The following is a 24,972-nucleotide window of genomic DNA, read 5'->3' on the forward strand; positions in this document are numbered from 1 at the left end:
CGACTGTCACACGCCCGTGGGTAATTTTTGCACGGGCGTGTGAATTCCTGTAGAGTTGGGCGGATTATCCTGAGAGCACACAGGTGCGTGGACTCGCCCCTGTGGGCGACCTTGTGAACCACACACGGGCGTGGGTAATTTCCACACGCCCGTGCGAAATGCTGCAGAGGAGTTCTCTCCATCCCGAGAAAACACAGGGGCGTGTGGCTGCCCTTGTGAGTTGGGCATGTGAATGTCCACGCCCGTGCGGAATTTCCGCACGGGCGTGTAGAACACTTGGCAATTTTCTCGGATGTTCAGGGAAGCCACAGGGGCGTGCGGCTGCCCCTGTGGGTCGGGCGCATGGGCGTGGGTATTTTCTGCATGTCCATCCGAGAGCAGTCAGAGTTGAAGGAGTATTTTCCCAAGAGCGCACAGGGGCATGTGTACGCCCCTGTGGCTCTGTTGTAATGAGGCGCACGGACGTGGGCAATATCCACACGCCCGTGTGTATGCACAGAATTCAAGAGACTCAATTTTTTCCTTAAAAAAAGCCATGTGAACCGTCTCATTCCTCATCTCCAGTCACCTGAAAACTACTTCTGATCATCTTCTCGACCGATCACTGTTGTTTTGGAGGATTTTTCTTCGCATATCGTGCCAATTTTTAGAGTTTTCGCATTTATTTCATCGGTAACCTTTTTTCTTCGCCAACTCTTGTTTTTCGTAGATTGAATGTCTTCATGAGCATGAATTCATTTAACAATGCATGGTGCATGTTTAGAAAGCGTCTAGAAGCATTTTTAATGTTAAATTTTTGAGAATTATTGTGCACCCGTGCGGTTTCTTTTCACACCCTGGAGATCCACACGGGCGTGGGCAATTTCCACAGGCCCATGTGGAATTCAGCAGTACACCATTCTTGAGCCTCTTTCATCATTCTCCTTTTTTTTGTATTATAGGTATGGTACCGCGAGTGAGGAAGAATGAAGTTAAGCATCTTAGAGTCACCCCACCCGAGCCAATACACATGGATTTCTCAAATCCCGAGCATCAGACTCGATTTGGGAAACTTTCAGCACTTGGTTTTGGTCAGACTCATTTTGTGGATTTGCAAGTGCTATGAGATGTTCAGTGGGGTGACGAGCTAGCTGATGAGATTAATGAGATGCTAGCAGTAGGAAGCTAGAGGGGGCTACTGATGATCAGTGAGCCAGCTTACCGCACATTGACGCTTAAGGTTTTAGCGTCTTTTGAGTTTTATCTGATGCATGGGAGATTTGACACTATGGAGGCTATACAGTTTCGGGCATTCGACCATCCATTTTCCATGAGAGTCACTAAGTTTTCGATTCGGATGGGCCTGTACGATGTTGCATATACTGGTATAGTGGAGTATGGACGTTTACCTGCCGATTTTCTAGTATCAATGACTCCACATCATGTGTATAGGATTCTGTGTGGACATGGGGAGTATGAACCGGGGATTTCGAAGGCCACTAGCCTATCCCGGTTGAGCTACAAGGATTTGTACGCGGTTATCAGCAGGTCTGTATTAGGTCGAGCTGGTAACACAGCTGCTCTGACCAGGCAGGATTTGCTCTTTTTATAATCCATGGCCCGCAATGTGTTGATTCACTTGGGGTGCATATTAGCGGATATTCAGAGGTACCCCTCTTGCGTTTGAGATGATCAGGATGATGGGGTTGGTACGGAGATGTGGGCCAATGGTCTATATTATTGTTACAGCTACCCTAGAGACCGCCAGGAGCGGAGGAGATACTGTAGAGGGTTCCTAATAGATTCCCAGATCCCTCGCAGCACAGGGTCCTCGAGCTTATGACTGTATTGAGAGGCTTGAGAGCGATGTGGGTGAGATTCGGACCCAGATAGCAAAACTCTGAGTTATCCAGGCAGCGCAATACACTGACATGATACAACAGCTACTGATGGGTAGGCCACTGGTTCCCCCACCATCTCCTCCGGCATCTCCATCACCACTTCCACCAGCACCGTTCAATTTAGTACCACCAGCAGCAGCAACAGTTGAGCCAGAGGATAACGCCGACACCTTACTTTTATTTCTTTTATTTCTTTTACTTTTATGCATTTCATTTTAGACTTGTTCACTCAGAAAGGATTCTCTTTTTGAGTTTATTTTCATTTTGTCTCTGGAGTTGTATTCCTTGCTTTATCTTTTATATACTCGGGTTGATTTTGTCTTTATTGAGCTTGACTGAACCCCCTCGTGTATGCGTGCAAATGGTCTTGTCCTCTTGGGAAATTGAGACTTTGTCATGGGCACAACCAAGGTGCTTCGGCACTTGCCCGTGTGAGCTTCACAACCCGTCGGAACATTACTCCCAAGGACTTAGCTCCATCAAACGCGACACTAGGAGTCAGGGGAGTATTGTTTTGATTGTTTCTCCCACATATATTCTTCATTAATATATATTTTTTGAGTGAGTTTGAATATGTACATTGGGGACAATGTACAACTTAGGTGTGGGGGAGTTTCATAGTGCACACATCTTTTTTATTGTTCTTGAATGATATAAATGCTCACATAGTCAATGGCGGTTCACCTTAGTTACAATGATTGTATTCTTGAGTTTAGGAGAAATTTTAACATTAAATGTTTTCATGCTCTAGTTCTTCCTTGAATTTCTAGGAATTTTTACCCGATTTACACTCAGTGCACTACTCACTCTTTAAACTCTATTGGGAACTCATGTTTGATGTTAAAGGGACTAGTTATAGTTGTTTCTTGTGTTAAATTCTGGAAAAAAAAGTTTTATTGTTTATTTGTGCTTGTTGGGTGGAAAGAGCTACCACCTATGAAGTATGAAGCTACTCTCATAAGTCGGATACTAGCTATGCCCTAATGAGAGAAAGAGATATCTCATAGGATGAGTGAAAGCTACCACTCCGGTAAAAAGAACTACCACCTCGAAAGTGTGAAATCCACTTAAGCGGCCGCTTTGGAAAGGGCTACCTTAGAGGATCTGTGAAGCTACTACCATCTTTGAAATTGTTGTCACTTTTGTAGATAAATAAGTCCCTTGTACTTAGAACTTTGAGGACTATACCTTGGGTTGTTTTGAGTGAGTTCACACACGTACACGATTTCGGGTTTGTTGTCCTTTTTTATTCAAGTTTTTAGCTAGAGCTTTGGTTTTTTGTATTTAATGTTGAAATTTCCCTTACTTGTAGAATGCTCTCTCTGTACACTTTGGTGAACCTAAGGCCAAGCACTTCCAATATTTCCTTCATCTATGCACAGAATGTTTAATTTTTGCTTGAGGACAAGCAAAAGCTTAAGTGTGGGGGAGTTTGATAAGTGCTTGTGTGATATTAATGCGAAGCATTCTTTCCTTATGTTGAGCATTACTCATCTCATGTTTTTACACTAATATGTGTGTTTTATGTTACTTTTGTGCAGGTAGGGTTGTGAGGCCGAGTATGAAGGAAAGAAGCCAATGTGGATCATAATGCACCGATTTTGGATGAAATCTTGCTAAGGTTCAAACGCGAAGACATAGGTCGGGTGCGAGATGCAAGAGTGTGTGCCAACCTCCTCGTATTTGAGTTAGCACAACCATTTGGAGGGGCACAAGGGCAGTCACACTCAAGCATTCCGACTTATGCATATAGAACAAGATCTCCACCAACTTGTCCACCATTAAAGAAACAAAGCGATCCACGACGTGAACGTGTGCCCGTTTGCATCACCTCAATGAAAGTATGGACTCGGGAAGTATTTTAGGATAGGTACTACAGCAGAACAATGTAGCAAAAGTACTGTAGTAACACTATTCACAGTCGGCCGAGAAAACGTGAATTCAGAGAATCCACACGGGCGTGTGGAAATTATACACGGCCATGTTCAAATTCCACATGGGCGTGTGAAAAATACACAGGCCCGTGTGGTCGCCCGATTCCAACCCTATCTAAAGCTGTTTCAACCCCAATTTCAGTATTCTTTTGTCCATCTTTTACCCAACTTGAGAGAGGGTTTCGACTAGGGTTTTGAGTGGTATTGGCTAGGGTTTTGTAGAGGTTCTACACCTCCGACATCGTCATTCCTTAGAAAGAAGGTTGGTAGGGGAGCTTCCGTCGAGACGTATCCTATATCGGACGAGGAAATCCTTGGACGATGAGTAGAGGACTTTCACAAGACCATCGACATGACCATCGATGGCGTTTCTCTATTGATTCATTGTTTTAGATTCTATTTCTTTGATTGTACTAAGCTCTATGGAGAACTAAACCCCTAGTCGGTACTTGGGTATTTGTGAACCCCAGGATGTATTTGTTTCATTGAATCTCTTTATTATGCTTTCAATTAATTGATGTTTATTGTCAGTTCCAACCTTCAATGCTTGATTGTATGAAAATTTCCCCTAAAGTGACACTAGGGTTGAGAGTTCTTGTTGGTAACCTTGTGAGTGAGTGACATAGCACGAGCGTTAGACAAAGCTAGGTTGGAGAGGGTTGGTAGGGTGAGTCGAGAGGTACAAGAGCGTCCCCTTTCCCCTACGACATGATGGATTCTACCTCCATTTCTCAAGTTCTTTGCGGCCATAATAGAGCGAATGGTCTAAGGGATGACCGTCCGCTGGGGCTTAGTTGTGCGTGCAACAGAGTGAAGCATTGAGGTGATCTTAGTATCTAGGGCTTAATCGTGGTTAGGGACCTTCCAACTGGACCAAAGGGTTAGGTCTATAATTAGGAAGAGATTTATCACTTGGAATCCCTAGAGCTCATTGCAACTCTATTCGAGTGCGAGGTTGAGAGATTATTTAATCTCTCCTCCGGGACATGTATAGAGTTAGCCATTGTTGACCTTAGATTTGGGACTATGTATTTAAGGATTTCCATAATTCACTATTGTATTGATTAGGAAGCATAATAGAGGGTTCTTGCACTTGAAATGATTGTCCTAGGCGGAGCATTATCTGAGTACCCCATCTTTATCGATTGCCTTACCTCCTCCTTTACTCATGCTCTCTTACTTGTTGCTTTTACTTTTCAGAATTGAATAATTATCACACTTATCACTACTGATCTTTTATATAGCTAAGAAGTAGATTAAGTGTTTTTATTCCCTATTCCCTATGGATTCGATACCCGCTCATCCAGGATTATTACTTCGACAAACCCGTGGACTTATGGGATATACGCAAGGGGATCTTTTCAAGTGCTCTTATGAGTTGGGCATGTGAATGTCCACGCCCGTGTGGAATTTCTACACGGGCGTATGGAACACTTAGTGATTTTTCTCGGATGTCCAGAAGAGCCATAGGGGCGTGCGGCTGCCCTTTTGGGTCGGGCGCACGGGGGTGGGTATTTTTCGCACACCCGTGCGAGAGTGTTCAGAGACAATGAGGTGTTTTCCCCAGAGTGCACAGGGGCGTGTGTACGCCCCTGTGGCTCTCTCGTAATGAGGCACACGGGTGTGGGTAATTTCCGCATGCCCGTGTGGATGCACAGAACGCCAAGGGGCATGCCTTCTTTTTAAAGAAAAATAGTTTCTCTCCTTCTTCACGTCTTCCAGTCTTCTGAAAACACTCTCACATCATTTCCCGACTTCATAGCGCCAATTTGGTGGGAGTTTTGCGAGGTTTTTTGGCCGGTTCTTGATTTTCTCTTCCCATATCGTCGGCAAGCCCTATTTATGATTTTCTTCGCAAATTCATGGTTTGCATCGATGAATTTAGAGAAAAATGCTTCGTTTATCCAATTAGAAAGATTATTTGTGTTTTAGAATGAAGAGGAGGTAATTTCACGGTGTATTTTTGGAGTTTTAAGGCGCGGCAGTGCGGCTTTCACGCCACGTAGATCCACACAGGCGTCTGGAAATTCCACACGTTCATGTGGATTTCTGTAGTGTTAGTTTATCAACTTGTTTGATCGATTTCGTTTCAAATTTGTAGATTATGGCACCTCGGTCTAAGAAGCAAGCTGATAAGAAGGCGCGTGAGTCATCCCCTGAGCCTGAGGGCATGAGTTTCGCTATTCCAGAGCATCAGGTTCGCTATGAGCGCCTGTCAAGACTCTGATTTGGATACACTCGATTCCTGGACACGAGTATACTGAGAGATCTACAGCAAGGAGATGAGCTCGCTGATGAGGTCGAGGATCTCGTTTCAGCAGGTGGTTCGAGGCAGTTATTGACGATTAGAGAACCAACCATCCAAAAATTTGCACTGGAGGTGCTATCATCATTCGAGTTTGATAGATTTTACGCAAGCTTCGACAGTTTAGACACCATTCAGAATGTTCTAAGTGAGCTTGCATGTGTACATTGGGGACAATGTACAACTTGGGAATTGAGACTTTGTCATGGGCACGGCCAAGGTGCTTCAGTACTTGCCTGTGTGAGCTTCGCAACCTGTCGGAACATTACTCCCAAGGACTTAGCTCCATCAAACGCGATACTAGGATTCAGGGGAGTATTGTTTTGATTGCTTCTCCCACATATATTCTTCATTGATATACATTCTAAGTGAGCTTGCATGTGTACATTGGGGACATTGTACAACTTAAGTATGGGAGGTAGTTTCATAGTGCACACATCTGTTCTATTGTTCTTGAATGATACATGCTCACATAGCCAATGGCGGTTCAGCCTAGTTGCACTGATTGTATTCTTGAGTTTAGGAGAACTTTTAACATTGAATATTTTCATGCTCTAGTTTTGTTTGAATCTCTAGGAATTTTTACCCGGTTTATAACTGTTACACTACTCACTTATTAGACTCTTTTGGAAACTCAAGTTTGATGTTAAAGGGACTAGTTATAGTTGTTTCTTGTGTTAAATTCCAAAAACAAAAAAAATGAAAAGAAGGAACAAAATAGTTTTATTGTTTATTTGTGATTGTTGGGTGGAAAGAGCTACCACCAATGAAGTATGAAGCTACTCTCATAAGTTGGATACTACCTATGCCCTAATGAGAAAAAGAGCTATCTCATAGGATGAGTGAAAGCTACCACTCCGGTAGAAAGGGCTATCACCTCGAAAGTGTGAAAGCAACCTTAGCAGCCGCTTTGGAAAGGGCTACCTTAGAGGGTGTGAAGCTACTACCATCTTTGAAATTGTTGTCACTTTTGTAGATAAATAAGTCCCTTGTACTTAGAACTTTGAGGAGTACACCTTGTGTTGTTTTGAGTGAGTTCACACACATACACGATTTCGGGGTTATTGTCCTTTTTTATTCAAGTTTTTAGCTAGAGCTTTGATTTTTTTGTATTTATTGTTGAAATTTCCCTTAATTGTAGAATGCTCTCTCTGTACACTTTGGTGAACCTAAGGCCAAGCACTTCCAAAATTTCCTTCATCTATGCACCGAATGTTTAATTTTTGCTTGAGGACAAGCAAAAGCTTAAGTGTGGGGGAGTTTGATAAGTGCTTGTGTGATATTAATGCGAAGCATTCTTTCCTTATGTTAAGCATTACTCTTCTCGGGTTTTTACACTAATATGTATGTTTTTATGTTTTTTTCGTGCAGGTAGGGTTGTGAGGCCGATTATGAAGGAAAGAAGCCAATGTGGATCATAATGCACCGATTTTGGGGGAAATCTTGCCAAAGTTCAAACGCGAAAACATAGGTCGGGTGTGAGATGCTAGTGTGTATGCCAACCTCCTTGTATTCGAGTTGGCACATCCATTTGGAGGGGCACAAGGGTAGTCACACTCGAGCATTCCGACTTATGCACATAGAACAAGACCTCCACCAACTTGTCTATCATTAAAGAAGCAAGTGATCCACGACATGACTGTGTGCCCGTTTGCGTTACCCCGATGAAAGCATGGATTCTGGAAGCTATTCAGGCCGGATACTGTAGCAGAGTACTATAACAACACTGTTCACAATCGGCCGAGAAAACGGGAATTCAGAGAACCCACACGGGCGAGTGGAAATTATCCACGCCCATGTGGAAATTCCACATTGGCGTATGAAAAATCCACAGGACCATGTGGTCACCCGATTCCAGCTCTATTTAAAGCCGTATCAGCCCTGATCTCAACATTCTTTTTCCCATCTTTTCCCCAACCTGGGAGAGGGTTTCGGCTAGGATTTTAAGAGGTACTGGCTAAGGTTATGGAGAGGTCCTACGGCTCCGACATCGTCATTCTTGAGGAAGAAGGTTGGTAGGGGATCTTCCGTCGAGGTGTATCCTATATCGGATGAGGGAATCCTTGGACGACGAGTAGAGGACTTCCCACAAGACCATCGACACGACCATCGAGGGGGTTTTCTATGGATTCATTCCTTTTACATTCTATTTCTTTGATTGTACTTAGCTCCATGGAGAGCTAAACCCCTAGTGGGTATTTGGGTATTTGTGAACCCTAGGATGTATTTGTTTCATTGAATCTCTTTATTATGCTTTTAATTAATTGATGTTTACTGTGAGTTCCAACCTTGAATGCTTGATTGTATGAACATTTCGTCTAGAGTGACATTAGGGTTGAGAGTTCTTATTGGTAACCTTGTGAGTGAGTGACACACCATGAGCGTTAGACAAAGTAGGTTGGAGATGGTTGAGAGGGTGAGTCGAGAGGTACAGTAGTGTCCCCTTTCCCCTCCGACGTGATAGATTCTACCTCCGTTCCTCGACTTCTTTGCATTCATAATAGAGTGAATGGTTTAAGGGATGATCCTCTGCTGGGGCTTAGTTGCACATTCAATGGAGTGAAGCGGTGAGGTGATCTTAGTATCTAGGGCTTAATCGTAATTAGGGACCTTCCACCTGGACCAAAGGGTTAGGTCTATAATTAGGAAGAGATTTATCACTTGGAATCCCTAGAGCTCTTTCCAACTCTATTCGAGTGCGAGGTTGAGAGGTTATCTAATCTCTCCTCTGGGACATGTATACAGTTAGGCATAGTTGACCTTAGATTTGGGACTATTTAATTAAGGATTTCCACGACTCACCATTGCATCGATTAGGAAGCATAATAGATGGTTCTTGCACTTGAAACAATTATCCTATGCAGAGCATTATCCGAGTACCCCATCTATATCGATTGCCTTACCTCCTCCTTTACTCGTGCTCTCTTACTTGTTGCTTTTAGTTTGGAGAATTGAATCATTGTCACACTTATCACTATAGATCTTTCACATAGTTAAGAAGCAGATTAAGTGTTTTTCATTTCCTACTCCCTGTGGATTCGATACCCACTCATCCGGGATTATTGCTTCGACAAACCCATGCACTTGCGGGATATACGCAAGGGAACCTTGCCACATTACACAGAGTTCATGGCACGTTTCAACGTATTACAACAGATCTTAGAGCGAGATGTCACCTCATCATTTGTCTTGCATCCGAGGACTCCTCAGGCTCCCTCGGCACCTCCAACATCCCCATCACCTATTCTAGCGCCACAGGATCCACCATGTGCTTCTCCACCACCAGCAGCAGCAGAGGAGCCGACAGAGCGTGACACCGACATTTGATTTTATTTTTCTGCATTTTCTTTATTTTACATTTTATTTTAGACTTGTTCAATCAGAAAGGGTTCTCCTTCTGAGTTTATTTTCATTTTGCATCTCGAGTTGTATTCATTGCTTTATCTTTTATATACTCGAGTTATTTTGTTTTTCTTGTGTTTCACTGAACCCCCTCGTGTATGCGTGCAGATGGTCTTGTCATCTTGGGAATTGAGACTTTGTGATGGGCACGGCCAAAGTGCTTTGGCACTTGGCCGTGCGAGCTTCACAACCCGTCGGAACATTACTCCCAAGGACTTAGCTCCATCAAACGCGACTAGGAGCCAGGGGAGTATTGTTTTGATTGCTTCTCCCACATATATTCTTCATTAATATATATTTTGAGTGAGCTTGAATATGTACAGGACAATGTACAACTTAAGTGTGTTGAGGGGGGGGGGAGTTTCACAGTGCACACATCCTTTTTATTATTCTTGATTGATATACATACTCACATAGCCAATGGTGGTTCACCTTAGTTACAATGATTGTATTCTTGAGTTTAGGAGAAATTTTAACATTGAATGTTTTCATGCTCTTGTTCTTGCTTGAATTTCTAGGAATTTTTAACCGATTTACACTCAGTGCACTACTCACTCTTTAAACTCTATTGGAAACTCATGTTCGATGTTAAAGGGACTAGTTATAGTTGTTTCTTGTGTTAAATTCAAAAAAAAAATGGAAAATAAAAAGAAAGAACAAAATAGTTTTATTGTTTATTTGTGCTTGTTGGGTGGAAAGAGCTACCACCTATGAAGTATAAAGCTACTCTCATAAGTCGGATACTAGCTATGCCCTAATGAGAGAAAAGAGCTATCTCATAGGATGAGTGAAAGCTACCACTCCAGTAGAAAGAGCTACCACCTCGAAAGTGTGAAAGCCACCTTAGCGGCCGCTTTCGAAAGGGCTACCTTAGAGGATGTGTGAAGCTACTACCATCTTTGAAATTGTTGTCACTTTTGTAGATAAATAAGCCCCTTGTACTTAGAACTTTGAGGAGTATACCTTGGGTTGTTTTGAGTAAGTTCACACACGTACACGATTTTGGGTTTGTTGTCCTTTTTGATTCAAGTTTTTAGCTATATCTTTGATTTTTTCTATTTAATGTTGAAATTTCCCTTATTTGTAGAATGCTCTCTCTATACACTTTGGTGAACATAAGGCCAAGCACTTCCAATATTTCTTTCATCTATGCCCAGAATGTTTAATTTTTGCTTGAGGATAAGCAAAAGCTTAAGTGTGGGGGAGTTTAACATGTGCTTGTCTGATATGAATGCGAAGCATTATTTCCTTATGTTGAGCATTACTTTTCTCGGGTTTTTACACTAACATGTGTGTTTTTATGTTACTTTCGTGTAGGTAGATTTGTGAGGCCGAGTATGAACGAAAGAAGCCAATGTGGATCATAATGCACCGATTTTGGAGGAAATCTTGCTAAGGTTCAAACGTGAAGACATAGGTTGGGTGCGAGATGCTAGAGTCTGTGCCAACCTCCTCATATTTGAGTTAGCACAACCATTTGGAGGGGCACAAGGATAGTCACCCTCAAGCATTCTGACTTATGTACATAGAACAAGATTTCCACCAACTTGTCTGTCATTAAAGAAGCAAAGCGATCCACAACGTGAACGTGTGCCCGTTTGCGTCACCTCAATGAAAGTATGGACTCGGGAAGTATTTTAGGACAGGTACTGTAGCGTAACACTGTAACAAAAGCACTGTTCATAGCCAGCAGAGAATACAGGAATTCAGAGAATCCACACGGGCGTGTGGAAATCCCACACAAGCGTGTGAAAAATCCACAGGCCCGTGTGGTCGCCCGATTCCATCCCTATTTAAAGCCGATTCAGCCCCGATTTCAGCATTCTTTTTTCCATCTTTTCCCCAACTTGAGAGAGGGTTTCGGCTAGCGTTTTGAGAGGTATTGGCTAGGGTTTTGGAGAGGTTCTACGGCTCTGACATCGTCATTCCTTAGGAAGAAGGTTGGTAGGGGAGCTTCCGTCGAGGCGTATCCTATACCGGACAAGGGAATCTTTGGACGACGAGTAGAGGACTTTCCACAAGACCATCGACATGACTATCAAAGGGGTTTCTCTATGGATTCATTGTTTTTACATTCTATTTCTTTGATTGTACTTAGCTCCATGGAGAGCTAAACCCCTAGTGGGTACTTTGGTATTTGTGAACCCTAGGATGTATTTGTTTCATTGAATCTCTTTATTATGCTTTCAATTAATTGATGTTTATTGTGAGTTCCAGCCTTAAATGCTTGATTTAATGAACATTTTCCCTAGAGTGACACTAGGGTTGAGAGTTCTTGTTGGTAACCTTGTGAGTGAGTGACACACCACGAGCGTTAGACAAAACTAGGTTGGAGAGGGTTGAGAAGGTGAGTCGAGAGGTACAGGAGCGTGCCCTTTCCTCTCCGACGTGATAGATTCTACCTCGGTTCCTCGAGTTCTTTGCGGCCATAATAGAGTGAATGGTCTAAGAGATGACCCTCCGCTGGGGCTTAGTTCCGCGTGCAACGGAGTGAATCGTTGAGGTAATCTTAGTATCTAGGGCTTAATTGTGGTTAGGGACCTTCCACCTGGACCAAAGGGTTAGGTCTATAATTAGGAAGAGATTTATCACTTGGAATCCCTAGAGCTCATTGCAACTCTATTCGAGTGCGAGGTTGAGAGGTTATTAAATCTCTCCTCCGGGACATGTATAGAGTTAGGCATAGTTGACATTAGATTTTGGACTATGTATTTAAGGATTTTCATGACTCACCATTGCATTGATTCGGAAGCATAATAGAGGGTTCTTGCACTTGAAATGATTGTCCTAGGCGGAGCATTATCTGAGTATCCCATCTTTATCGATTGCCTTACCTCCCTCTTTACTCGTACTCTCTTACTTGTTGTGTTTACTTTTGAGAATTGAATCATTGTCACACTTATCACTACTGATCTTTCACATAGCTAAGAAGAGGATTAAGTGTTTTTATTCCCTATTCCTTATGGATTCGATACCCGCTCATCTAGGATTATTATTTCGACAAACCCATGCACTTGCGGGATATACGCAAGGGGATCTTGTCACGAGTGCAATGGAGTGAAGCGTTGAAGTGCTTTTAGCATCTAGGGCTTAATTTTGGCTATGGATCTTTCACCTGGACCAAAGGGTTAGGTCTATAGATAGGAATAGGGTTTATCATTTGGAATCCCTTGAGCTCATTGCAATTCTATACGAGTGTGAGTTGTTTAGATTGTTCGATTTATCCTCCGTGACATGTATAGAGTTAGGCATGGTTGACCTTAGATTTGTGACTATGCAATTAAGGATTTCCATGACTCACTATTGCATTAATTAAGAAGCATAATAGAGGTTTATTGCACTTGAAATGATTGTCCTAGGTGGAACAATATCTGGGTACCTTATCTTTATCGATTGTCTTACCTTCTCCTTTACTTCTGGTCTCTTTCTTGTTGTTTTTACTTTTGAAAATTGAATCTTGTCACACATATCACTATTCATCTTCCACATTAGTTAAGAAACAACTTAAGTGTCTTCATTCCCTACTCTCTCTGGATACGATACCCACTCATCTGGGATTATTTCTTTGACACCCGTGCACTTGCGGTTTACACGCATATACGGACGTGTCATGTTCTTGGCACCGTTGCCGGGGAGTAGGCGTTTAGAGATACTTTGCACTTTGTTTTCTTAGCTATTCATGTATTCATTCTATTTCATATTTTCTTATTCTATCATCGTTCTGATTTCTTTTTCTTTCATTTTGGGTGCAGCTCCAGGTTATGACCCTATGGAACCCCTCCATACTAATTGAAGGAGATCCAGAACTTGAACATATACTGAGAAGAAAAGGGAAAGAACCTATGAAAGAACAGTCTAATCTAGCTAATTTGGAAGTAGAAGAATCTGAAAACATGTTAGAACAGAATGAGCAGCAGCGGACATTATCCGATTATGCCAGACCTTCAGTATTGGAGACACAATCGAGCATTATGCGTCCCCCAATTACAGCTCAGAACTTTGAGCTGAAGCCGGCATTCATTCACATGTTGTAGCAATCTGCACAGTTTAATGGTTTGGCCGATGAGGATCCAAATAGTCATATAGAGAACTTTCTCGAGGTGTGTGATATGTTAAAGATAAATATGGTAACGGATGATGCCATCAAGTTGAGAGCCTTCCTATTTTCCTTGAGAGGGAGACCAAAGCAGTGGCTACACTCCTTACCTAGAGCATCAATTACCACATGGGAGGAGATGGTAGAAGCTTTTCTTAGCCGTTATTTCTCTCCTAGAAAATTTGCAAAGCTTAGGAATGAGATCTTGTCCTTTGTATAATTGGAATTGGAGTCTTTATTTGAGATGTGGGAAATGTTCAAGGAGCTCCTAAGAAAGTGCCTGCAACACAGATTCCCAGAGTAAATGATTGTTCAGACCTTTTACAACTGTCTGAATCTGAGTACAAGGCAACTCTTGGATGTGGCAGCAAGAGGTACATTAGGTAGCAAGACCCCCGGTAAGGCTCGTCAATTAATTGAAGAAATGGGGTTAAACAGCTACCAGTGGAATGCCAGGGAGTTGAAAAAGGTGGCCGGTCTCCATGAGATAGATGTAGTGACTTCAATGGCGGCTCAAGTGGAATCATTGAGTAATAAGTTAGATCTTTTAACTTCGAATAGAGTAGCGGCCGTGATTACTTGCACCGGGTGTGGTAGAGGACATGCTTGCTCCGATTGCCCGATATCTATTGGTGATGCATCTTCAGTTGAGAACGTCGATTTTGTAGGTAATGTCATGAGGACACAAGGGAACCCATACAACAACAGCTACAATCCGGGTTGGAAGAATCATCCAAATTTCTCATAGAGCAACCAAGGCCCACAAAAGGCCATGGGGCCACCGAGTTTCCAACAACAAGGCCCAAATGTGTAAAACAGAGTTTCAGGTTTGGAGACCCAAATGACCGACTTGGAGAAGGCCTTGAATAGGTTTATGCAATCATCAAATACAAGGTTTGAATCAGCTGAGGCTACACTTGGCAACCATACCGCCTCCTTACATAGTCTTGAAAATCAAGTGGGGCAGATTTCGAAGTCCTTATCGGAAAGGCCACATGGAAGTTTGCCGAGCAATACCGAGACCAACCCTAGAGAGCATGTGAAGGCGATCACTTTGAGAAGTGGTCGTGAGGTCGATGGTAAGCTTCCGAGTGAGAAGCCAGATGAACACGCACCCGAGGTTATAAAAATTGAAGAGGGAACATGCAAAGAGAAGGAGGTGGCAACCCCACCTTTTAAGCCAAGGATCACTTATCCCTCTAGATTGAAGAATAACCAAGGGGATGAACAGTACAAGATGTTCCTGAGTTTGTTCAAGAAACTCCACATCAATATTCCTTTTGTTGAGGCATTGGCCCAAATGCCGAAGTATGCAAAATTCTTGAAAGACTTGTTGACCAACAAGAGGAATGTGGAGGAGAGTGCTTCAATGATCTTAAATGCGTCTTGCTCGCTGGTCTTACAAAAGAACACGCCGAACAAGAAGAAAGTCCCGGGAAGCTCCATCATTCCGTGTAATATTGGCAATCTAGGTGAAGAAATGGCATTGGCGGACTCAAGGGCTAGCATCAACGTCATGCCATACAATTTCTTTCAAAAGCTAGGCTTTGGCGAGCCTAGACCTACTCGGATGACTTTGCAACAAGCGGACCGAACAGTGAGACATCCGAGAGGCATCATCAAGGACGTGCTTGTCAAGGTGGACAAGTACATTTTTCCAGTTGACTTTGTAGTACTAGACATCGATGAGGATGTGGATGTACCCTTGATACTTGGGGGCCATTTTTGCAGACTTCCAAGGCATTGATTGACATCAACGGCGGAGAGCTAATTTTGAGAGTTGGAGATAACAAGCTCACATACCGCCTTGCTGAAGCCATGCTGCATTCTCTTGATTTCGATGATACTTTGTTTTTTCTAGACGCTACTGATGAGATTGTTGATGAATACATACAGGAAATGTTAAATCCGGATCCAAACGAAGGCTTGTTCGACCAAGAGGAGGACAATGAAGAGACAATGATGCTTGGTTCGACGGAAGAAGTACCATCTACCCCGGGGATCTTGAAGAAGGTGCTCCAGAAATTGAAGAGGGCTAGGAGATGCCATCGGAAATGCTCCGAGGCTGTTGGAGACATGCTTAAACCGAACAAACTGGGTGAATCATTGCTAGGTAGTCCAAAGCCTGACAGTTCACCCTCTACCCTCAAGAGATTTTGCTCATCATGTTTATACGCCATGGGTAAGAGGGAAACTTTCATCTATGAGCCCCGTGAGGCAAGACAAGGTACGTCAAGCTAAGTGACATTAAACAAGCGCTTCTTGGGAGGCAACCCAAGTGTTTACTATTTTCTTAATTTGGTAGTTTAGTGTTGCTTGAATAAATTATTGAGTGTTGGTGTATTGATGTTTTATATTTCTGTTGTGATTTTATCATGGGTTTACAAGTTCATAGTGTGTTTTCATGTGATTTTGGAAAAGTTTTGGTTATTTGAGCTATTTCTCATGTTTTTCACTGGTATAAATTGCATATTGGGGCAAGCTCTGAGTGTGTAAACATGTTTTGAAATTTTCTACAGAGCCTGGAAAATTTTCTAAGGCTTCTAGAGAAATCACACGGGCGTGTGGAATTAACACACGCCCATGGTTTTGAATTACGAGCTCATCCAGAGAAGGCACAGGGGCGTGGACTCGCCCCTATGAATGATCATGTAATCCTCTCACGCCCGTGGGTAATTTCCGCACGGGCATGTGAAGTCATGCAGAGATTGGCAGACTTTCCCAAAAGCACACAGGGGCGTGGACTCGCCCCTTTGGGCGACCTTGTTAAAATCGCACGAGCGTGGGTAATTTCCGCACACCCGTGCGATTCTCTACAGAGGAGCTCTCTTCATCCCGAGAAGTCATAGGGGCGTGTGCTTGCCCCTGTGGGTTGGGCTTGTGAATGCCCACGCCCGTGTGGAATTTCCACACAGGCGTGCGAAACACTTAGCAATTTTTCTCGGATGTCCAGAGCTGCCCCTGTTGGTCGGGCGCACGGGCGTGGGTATTTTTCACACGGCCGTGTATTTGCGTTTAGAGGCAGTGAGTGTTTTCTTGAGAACACACAGGGATGTGTACCTGGCCTTGTGAAGCTTTCCAGTGGAGGTACACGAGGGTGTGTAATTTCCACATGCCCGTGTGGATGCGTAGAATTCCAAGAGTCACGAGTTTTTCTTTAAAAATCTTTGGTTATTCTCTTCTTCTTTATCTCCAATCACCCGAAAACCACTCCTGATCAACTTCCTGGCCTTTCACCGTTGTTTTGGAGGATTTTTCTTCACATTTCGTGCTGATTTTCAGAGTACTATCATCTATTTCATCGATAACCCTTCTTATCCTTTTTCTTTGGAAATCCTGGGTTTTTGTTTGATTGAGGATCTTGAGTTGTGCCAATTTTCATGATATAATATCTTATGCATGTTTAAGAAGTCTTAGGGGTGGTTTTAAGTTGAAGTTTTGGAGAATTGGTGCACAACCGTGCGGTTTTCACACCCCGCAGATCCACATGGGCATGGGTAATTTCCACAGGCTCATGTCAAATTCTGTAGTATATTGTTTCAGAGTATATTTGATCGTTTCTTCCTCATTTATCACAAGAATGGCACCACACTCGAGGAGGCAAGAAGGCAAGCGCCCTAGGGAGCCTTCACTCGAGTTAGCATACATTGTATTTCCAAATCCTGAACATCAAGCTCGTTTTGAGTGGCTATCGAGGCTTAGGTTTGGCCAATCCTGGTTTGCAAACCTGAGTGTGCTAAGTGGGGTCCAGTGGGGTAATGAGTTAATTAGGGAGTTGGAGGCGCTGATGGCCGTAGGAGGCTGACAGAGGTTATTGTCTATACGAGAGCCAGTTTTTCAAGCGCTGACTTTGGAGGTGCTGGCGTCTTTTAAGTTTGTGGATGACATACAGTTTAGAGTGTTCGATCGTCAATTTGCTATGAGTATTTCTAAATTTTCATTTTGCATGGGCTTATACAATGAGGCATATATAGAAACCGAGGAGTATGGACATCTACCAATAGATTACTTTGGCACCTTTAGCCCACAGTAGGCTTAACAGGTCTTGTGCGGACATGGGCAGCATGAACCAGCAGTATCCAAGGCCACATGTTTGTCTCGTCTATGCTACAGATATTTATTCACTGTCATTAGCAGATCTATGGATGTCCGAGGTGATAACACTAGTACTCTGAGCCAATAGAGTCTGCTTTATCTGTATTCCATGGATAGGTCCATGCCTATTCATCCGGGGCACGTTATGGCGGATTACATGCGATACCATGCCCAGAACAGGAGAGTAGGAGTATTATTTGTTGGTCCGTACATTACTAGACTTATTCTGGGGATGGGTCTCGGTGAAAGCCACCTTAGCGGCCACTTTGGAAAGGGCTACCTTAGAGGATGTGTTGATGCCCTAATGAGAGAAAGAGCTATCTCATGAGAACTCAATTAAAGACATCAATTAAGGAAAACATAATAAAAGGTTAATGAAACAAATAGATCCTTGGATTCACAAATACAAGTACCCACTAGGGGGTTTAGCTCTCCATGGAGTAAGATACAATCAATAATGAAATCAAAAGTAAAAACATGTAATCCATAGAAAATTCCCCTCGGTATTTGCGTTGATGGTCATGCGGAGTAGCCTCATCCTCTCCAAAGGTCCCCTTGTCAAGCCTAGGGCACACCTCGCCGGATCGGTGCCGACGAAAGCTTCCCCAATAACTATCTTCCAAGAGAAACACGGTGTCGAAGCCGTAGAACCACTCCAAAAGTCTTGACAAAGCCTCTCTAAACCCTAGCAGCAAGCCTCTCAAAAGGTGGGGAAAAGATGGAAAGAAAGATGCTGAAATCTGGGCTGTTTGCAGCTTTATATAGGCTGGATTTGGGAATCCACATGGGCGTGTCGAATTTCCACAGGCCCGTGTGGATTTGTTGGATTTTGAGTTGCTTATGAATAGTACTCTACGAAAAACACTCCCAATCTACACTTTTCATCGAGGCAATACAAACAGGCACACATTTATGCCTTAGATCGCGTCGCTTCTTTAATAAAAGGTCTTATTAGTGTAGATCTTGCTATCATTGCACAAGTTAGGATACACAAATGTGACAACATTTGTGCCCCTCTAAACCATTGTAATTGTTTCAACACATTGAGGTTAGCACAATTCATGTATCTTTGAGCCTAACTTGTGTCTTCTCGTTTGTCTATTCCAAGATTTCATCAATAATATGTGTTCATGATCCACTTTGGCTTCTATCTTCTTTATTTGGCTTTACCATTCTATATGCGCAAAAGAACATAAAAGCACATGTATTAGCGCTAAAATCTGATAAAAGTAATGCTCATCGTAAGAAAAGAATACTTCATATTCTTAGTACAAAAGCACTTATCAAACTCCCCCACACTTAAACTTTTGGTTGTCCTCAAGCAAAAATAAAACATTGAAGCATAGAAGAAGGAAATATTGAAAGTGCTTAGCCTTAGTGATAAGTGTCTAAATGTAGATGTTTTCATGTATATATCGTATTCACTTTGCATGTATTTTGTGAGGTTTAATGCCCGTTTTGCGCTTAATCATCTATTATTTGATTTGTAGAGCATAAGGAAGCCATGGAGAACAAGAAGATATCATTTGGGCGAAAAGAGAAGAAAACAGAAATTTCATACTACCCCCATACTACCCAGTATGAGGGTGGTATGCACTGTAGCAGCAGAATGATTTGGAGTGTTTACCCAGATTTCCATACTACCCAGTATGTGGGCCGTATGCACCCTATATGGATCATGAATCTAGGGTTTTTGAGTGCTATACGACCCCCATACGACTCATATGCCTTCGGGGGGGGGGTATAAATACCAACTTTTTAGGGCAGAACAAGGATTTTTTGGCTGGACCTTTTCTTGGCCGATTTTGGGGAGATCACTTGGGAGATTTTGGGCAACCTTGGGAAGGAGAAGAAGGGCAAGGAAGCTAGAAGATCATTCAAGCCCAAGGTCCAAGACTCTCAAGGCAAGAAGGCAACATCATTCAATAGGAGATTTACCACGATTTGAAGGAAGGAGAGCCGCTGCTAGAGGAAGCGTCATTTGGCACTCCTCTGGCGGGGAAAGCGTCATTCAGCACATTCTTCACCTCCTCCTCCACCATTTCATCTAGGGAGTGTCATTTATGCTTTTGTTTCATGTTTTGCTTGTTTGTATTGCTTGTTGTGGGAAGATGACACACTTGACCCCCAAGGCCACCGGGTTTTGGTGAACCTTGGGGGGTTTTATCATGTATGTTGGATGATAACTTGTTAATTCCATGCTTGGGTAATTTTGAGATTTAATCCATTGTTTTCATGCTAAGTGCTACACTAAGGAGAAATCCGTAGCTCTTTTATGAATGATGCATGTAGATGTAACTTGCTCGCATGTATTAGGTCATGAATGGATTAAAAAGGGATGCTTCTATCATCACGCCGAGAAATCGGGTGTTTGGTAGCCCTCCATGTAGGTTTAATCTGAAGAAGAGTAGGTTTAATCCTAAGTGAGATTTCCTCATACTCAATCCAATCATAGGAATGTGGATTTGGAAGAAATTCCTATCTATGTTCGTATGGGATTAGGGTTCAATCACCGAGAAATTGGGGTTGTTCTAATCTTGGAATCTCATGGTCCATTTTACCCTTGCATCTTTAGATCATCATCCATGTTGCATGATAACCCCTCAAGGGGATCCTCATCCATAGGCCTTTGCATCTCATTGATTTTCTTGCTTTCTTATTGCTTGTTCTCTCTAATTTGGTCATAATCTCATTTTATCTTTGATTACATTTAGTAGAGTAAAAATCCATCACTTGAGATCTTAGGCAAGATAATAGCTCGAGAAGGAGTAATAGGAGATCCTTAGCCCCGTGGAATATGATCCTCACGTCTTCACGCGAGGTATTACATGGCGATCCTGTAAACTTGCGGGGAAGCAATCACTTAGGTTCACCAAAGAATGTAAGTGAAGCATTCTACAAGTAAGGAAAATTTCAACACTAAATATGAAAAATCATTGCTCTAGCTAAAAACTCGAATAAAAAAAGGACATCAAAACCGAAATCTTGTTAATGTGTGAACTCACTCAAATCAACACAAAGCATACTCCTCAAAGTTCTAAGCATAAGGGGCTTATTTATATACAAAACAAAGTAAAGTGGTGGTAGTAGCTTCACACATTCTCTAATGTAGCCCTTTCCAAACCGGCCGCTAAGGTGGCTTTCACACTTTCAAGATGGTAGCTCTTTCTACCGGTGTAGTAGCTTTCACTCACCCTATGAGATAGCTCTTTCTTTCATTAAGGCATAAATAGTATCTGACTTATGAGAGTAGCTTCATACTTCATAGGTGGTAGCTCTTTCCACAATCCCCAATGCGTAACCAACCAAGTATAAAAGTTTTTCTTGTTTTTTCCATTTTTTTAGCAAAATGAAACATAAGAAATAAAACTACTTAGTCCCTTAAATGCTTACTTGAGTTTCCAAAAGAGTTTAATGAGCGAGTAGTGCAATAAGTGTGAATTGGGCAAAAATTCCTAGAAATTCAAGTAAAAACAGGAGCATAAGAACATTCAATGTTAAAAATTCTCCTAAACTCAAGAATACAATCAGTGCAACTAAGGTCAACAGCCATTGGCTATGTGAGCATGCACAATCAAAGCATAAGTATAGAACATGTGTAATGAAGCTAAATAAAAGATATAGCAATCAAAATATATGTGGGAGTGGGCAATTGAACCAATACTCCCCTGAACTCCTAGTGGTGCGTTTAATGAAGCTAAATTCCTTGGGAGTGGAGTTCCAATGAGTTGTAAAGCACACACGGCCAAGTGTAAAAAAATATAGGCTGTGCCCAGACTAGTTCTCAATTTCCATACTGATAAGACCATCTGCACGGATACACAAGGGGGATTCAATGAAGCTCAACAAAAACAAAATACACTCAAGTATGGAAAAAATAGAGCAATGAAATACAACTCGAGACAAAAATAAAAGATAAACTCATAAGGAAGATCCTTTATGAGTATACAAGTCCAAAATGAAATGAAAAAGTAAAATAAAAGAAATAAAAGAAATAAAAGACACATCATGTGTCAGTGTAACGCTCTGGCTGCTCTAATGCTGCTGGTGTAGATGTGTAATTAAATGGTGTCGGTGGATTTGGTGATAGTGATGCTGGAGGAGCCTGAGGGTTCCTCGGTCTCATGATGTAGGTTGAGGACACGTCACGGTCAAATAACTGCTATAGAATATCAAGGCACGCCATCTCCTCTGCATGTTGCATGGCCTGTGTCACGCGAACCTCGGTAATCTCGGTCTGAAGCATCCCCACAATGCCCTCGAGCCTCTCAAAATGATCATAGGCACAAGAAGTCAAAAACATGTGTGCTAGAGGTGGCTCCTGTGCTGCAGGTGGTGCCTCGGCCTCCATATGCTCGAACTGAGGCTCGGGAACCTGTTATGACCCCTCAGCTGCGTCACCTCCATCCTCGGCAATCTCTGGGGCAGGCGTAATCAAAACATATACTCCAGGCCTCCAGTATTATCACCACGGCCATTCACCAATTTGCTAAAAATGGCATGAAGATAGTGGTATGTAGGTCAGGAAAGACACATTGCCTAGGACACCCCTGGCTTGTACTGTCCCTGGCCGCATAAAGTACTATATACTCGCAGAGGAGTCAATGTACCGGGATAGTCAGTTAGAAGTTAATAGTACTCCTCAGTGGCCGTAAATGTCTCATTATATAGGCCCATCAGGTTCAAAAACTGAGTGATGCTCATAACATAGTGATGTCCAAATTTCCAGAACTATATGGCGTCAACACTGTCGAATCTCGCATAGGATCTGTCGAACTCAAATGAGGACAGAACCTCAAGTGTGGGTGTATGGATGGCTGGCTCTCAAATCGATAATGGCGTTTCTCAGCTTGCTTCTTCGATCGAGGTGTCATATCTGCAAAAAATTAAAGATTAATCAATCAAAGAAGCTCACAAAGTAGTACTATAGAAATCCACACGGCCGTGTGGAATTTTCACATGCCCGTGTGGATCCACGGGGCATGAAAACCGCATGGTTGCTTGCTCAAAATCCAAAAATTCATCGCCAAATCATTTAAAAACTCTTCCTACACATGCCCAGACCATATAAACATAGAAACGAAGCAACATTCACCATTTTAATCAATTAAAATCAAATGTGGTAAAGGAAAAGAGAGAAAAAAGGTTTACCGATGAGATGCAGATGAAAATGTTGATATCAGCCAGAAAACTAAAGCAAAACCTCTATGAAAAGATGATGTGAAGTCGGGAGAATGAATAGGTGCAGTCTCTGAGGTTTGGGAGTGAGGAGATGAAGAAACGCAAAGAGATTTTAAAGAAAACCCGCACCTCTTGGAGTTCTGTACATCCACACGGGCGTGTGGAAATTACACACGCCCGTGTGATTCCACAGGAAAGCATCCACTGGGGTAGACACTTACCCTTATGCACTCTCGGGATAGCACACTCTGGCTCTGAACACACTCACACGGGCATGTGGAAATTCCCTACGCCCGTGTGCCCAACCCACTGGGGAATCCACACGCCCCTGTAGCCTCTCTGTCCAACTAAGAAAAATTCTATGTGTAACACACGCCCCTGTGGAAATTCCACATGGGCGTGTGGATCTTTCACAGGGTTACTCACAGGGCACTCACACGCCCATTATCTTATCGGTATGAAGGAGAACTTTCTGCAGAGATCCACACGGGCAAGTGGAAATTACCCACGCCTATTTTTTTTGTCATAGGGTCAGGCACAAGGGCAGACGCACGCCCTTGTATCTTCATAGGATAAATCACTATGTCTCTACAGAGAAACACACGCCCGTGTAGAATTAACACACGGGCGTGTGATAGTAACAAGGTTATTCACAGGGGCAAATGCACGCCGCTGTGTCCTCTATGGATGAGCTTTGAATGAAAACACATGCCCGTGTGGAAATTCCACTTGGGCATGTGCCTTCTTTGCTTAACTTAGAAAAATTTGCAGGCTCTGTAGAATTTTGCTAAACATGTATACACACTCAAAGCCTACTTGGATAATGTAGAATGAACCAGAGAAAACATTTAAAACACACTCAAATGACCAAGAACTTTGCCACACACATTAAAGCACACGATACACCGAACAATCCATGAGAAAAATCACAACAATAGCATGTAAACATCAAGACACCAACACTCGAGCCTTATTCATAAAAACACTAAACTAAGAACTAGAAAATAGTAAAGAGCTTGGGTTGCCTGCGAAGAAGTGCTTGTTTAACGTTACTTAGTTTGACATACCTTGCCTTAAATCATAGGAGCTCATAGTTGAAGGTTTCCCTTTTACCCATAACATGAAAACACGATGAACAAAGTCTCTTGAAGGTAGAAGGCAAGTTATATAGCTTGTTACCACATGAGGGTTTATTACTCTCACTCTGTTCTTACACATCCCCAATAGCCTTGGGGCATTTCTTGTAGTGTCTCCTCGCTCACTTCATCTTTTGGAGCATCTTCTTCATGATACTCGGAGTAGGTGGTACCTTCTCCTCTAGACCAAGCATCAACACTTCTTCGTTTTCCACCTCTTGGTCTAGCAATCCCTCGTACGGGTCCGGATTCAACATTTTCTGCACATATTCATCAATTAGTTCATTGGTAGTGTCAAGAAAATAAAGGGTGTCATCAAAGTCAAGAGAAAGTCGCATGGCTTCGGCGAGGCGGTAGGTCAACTTATCGTCGCCAACCTTCATTGTCAACTCCCCACTGTCCATGTTGATAAGTGCCTTGGAAGTGCATAAGAATGGCCTCCCAAGTATCAAAGGAACATCTACTTCCTCATCAACATCCAATACTATGAAGTCTACAGGAAATATTTACTTGTCAATCTTGACAAGCATGTCTTCAATGATACCGCTCGGATGTCTCACCGTTCGGTCCACCAATTGCAATGTCATCCAAGTGGGCCTAGGCTTCCCCAAGCCTAGCTTCTGAAAGAACGAGTATGGCATGACATTGATACTAGCCCCTGAATCCGCTAATGCCATCTCTTCACCTATATTACCAATGTTGCATAGGATGATGAAGCTTCCGGGGTCTTTCTTCTTGTTTGGCATATTTTTTTTGTAAAACCACCAAATAAGAGGCATCTAAGATCACCGATGCACTCTCTTCCAACTTCCTCTTATTGGTCAAATGATCCTTCAAGAACTTCACATAACAAGACATTTGAGATAATGCCTCCACAAAAGGAATATTGATGTGCAATTGCTTGAATAAACCAAAAAACTTCTTGTATTTCTCATCATTTTGG

At 42.6% G+C, this 24,972-nt stretch overlaps 1 non-coding gene and 1 pseudogene across 1 annotated transcript; one reads left to right on the top strand and one right to left on the bottom strand.

Annotated features, from left to right (window-relative positions):
• The window catches only part of LOC120274605, a 44,599-nt pseudogene extending 22,453 nt beyond the window's left edge, over positions 1-22,146 (top strand).
• Positions 13,805-13,911, bottom strand: LOC120275032. The gene has a single exon (XR_005541058.1). It is a non-coding gene; the product is annotated as a small nucleolar RNA R71 (small nucleolar RNA).
• Positions 22,147-24,972: the final 2,826 nt, after the last annotated feature.

The sequence above is a fragment of the Dioscorea cayenensis genome, chromosome 13 (assembly GCF_009730915.1).
Source record: "Dioscorea cayenensis subsp. rotundata cultivar TDr96_F1 chromosome 13, TDr96_F1_v2_PseudoChromosome.rev07_lg8_w22 25.fasta, whole genome shotgun sequence".
NCBI lineage: Eukaryota > Viridiplantae > Streptophyta > Magnoliopsida > Dioscoreales > Dioscoreaceae > Dioscorea > Dioscorea cayenensis.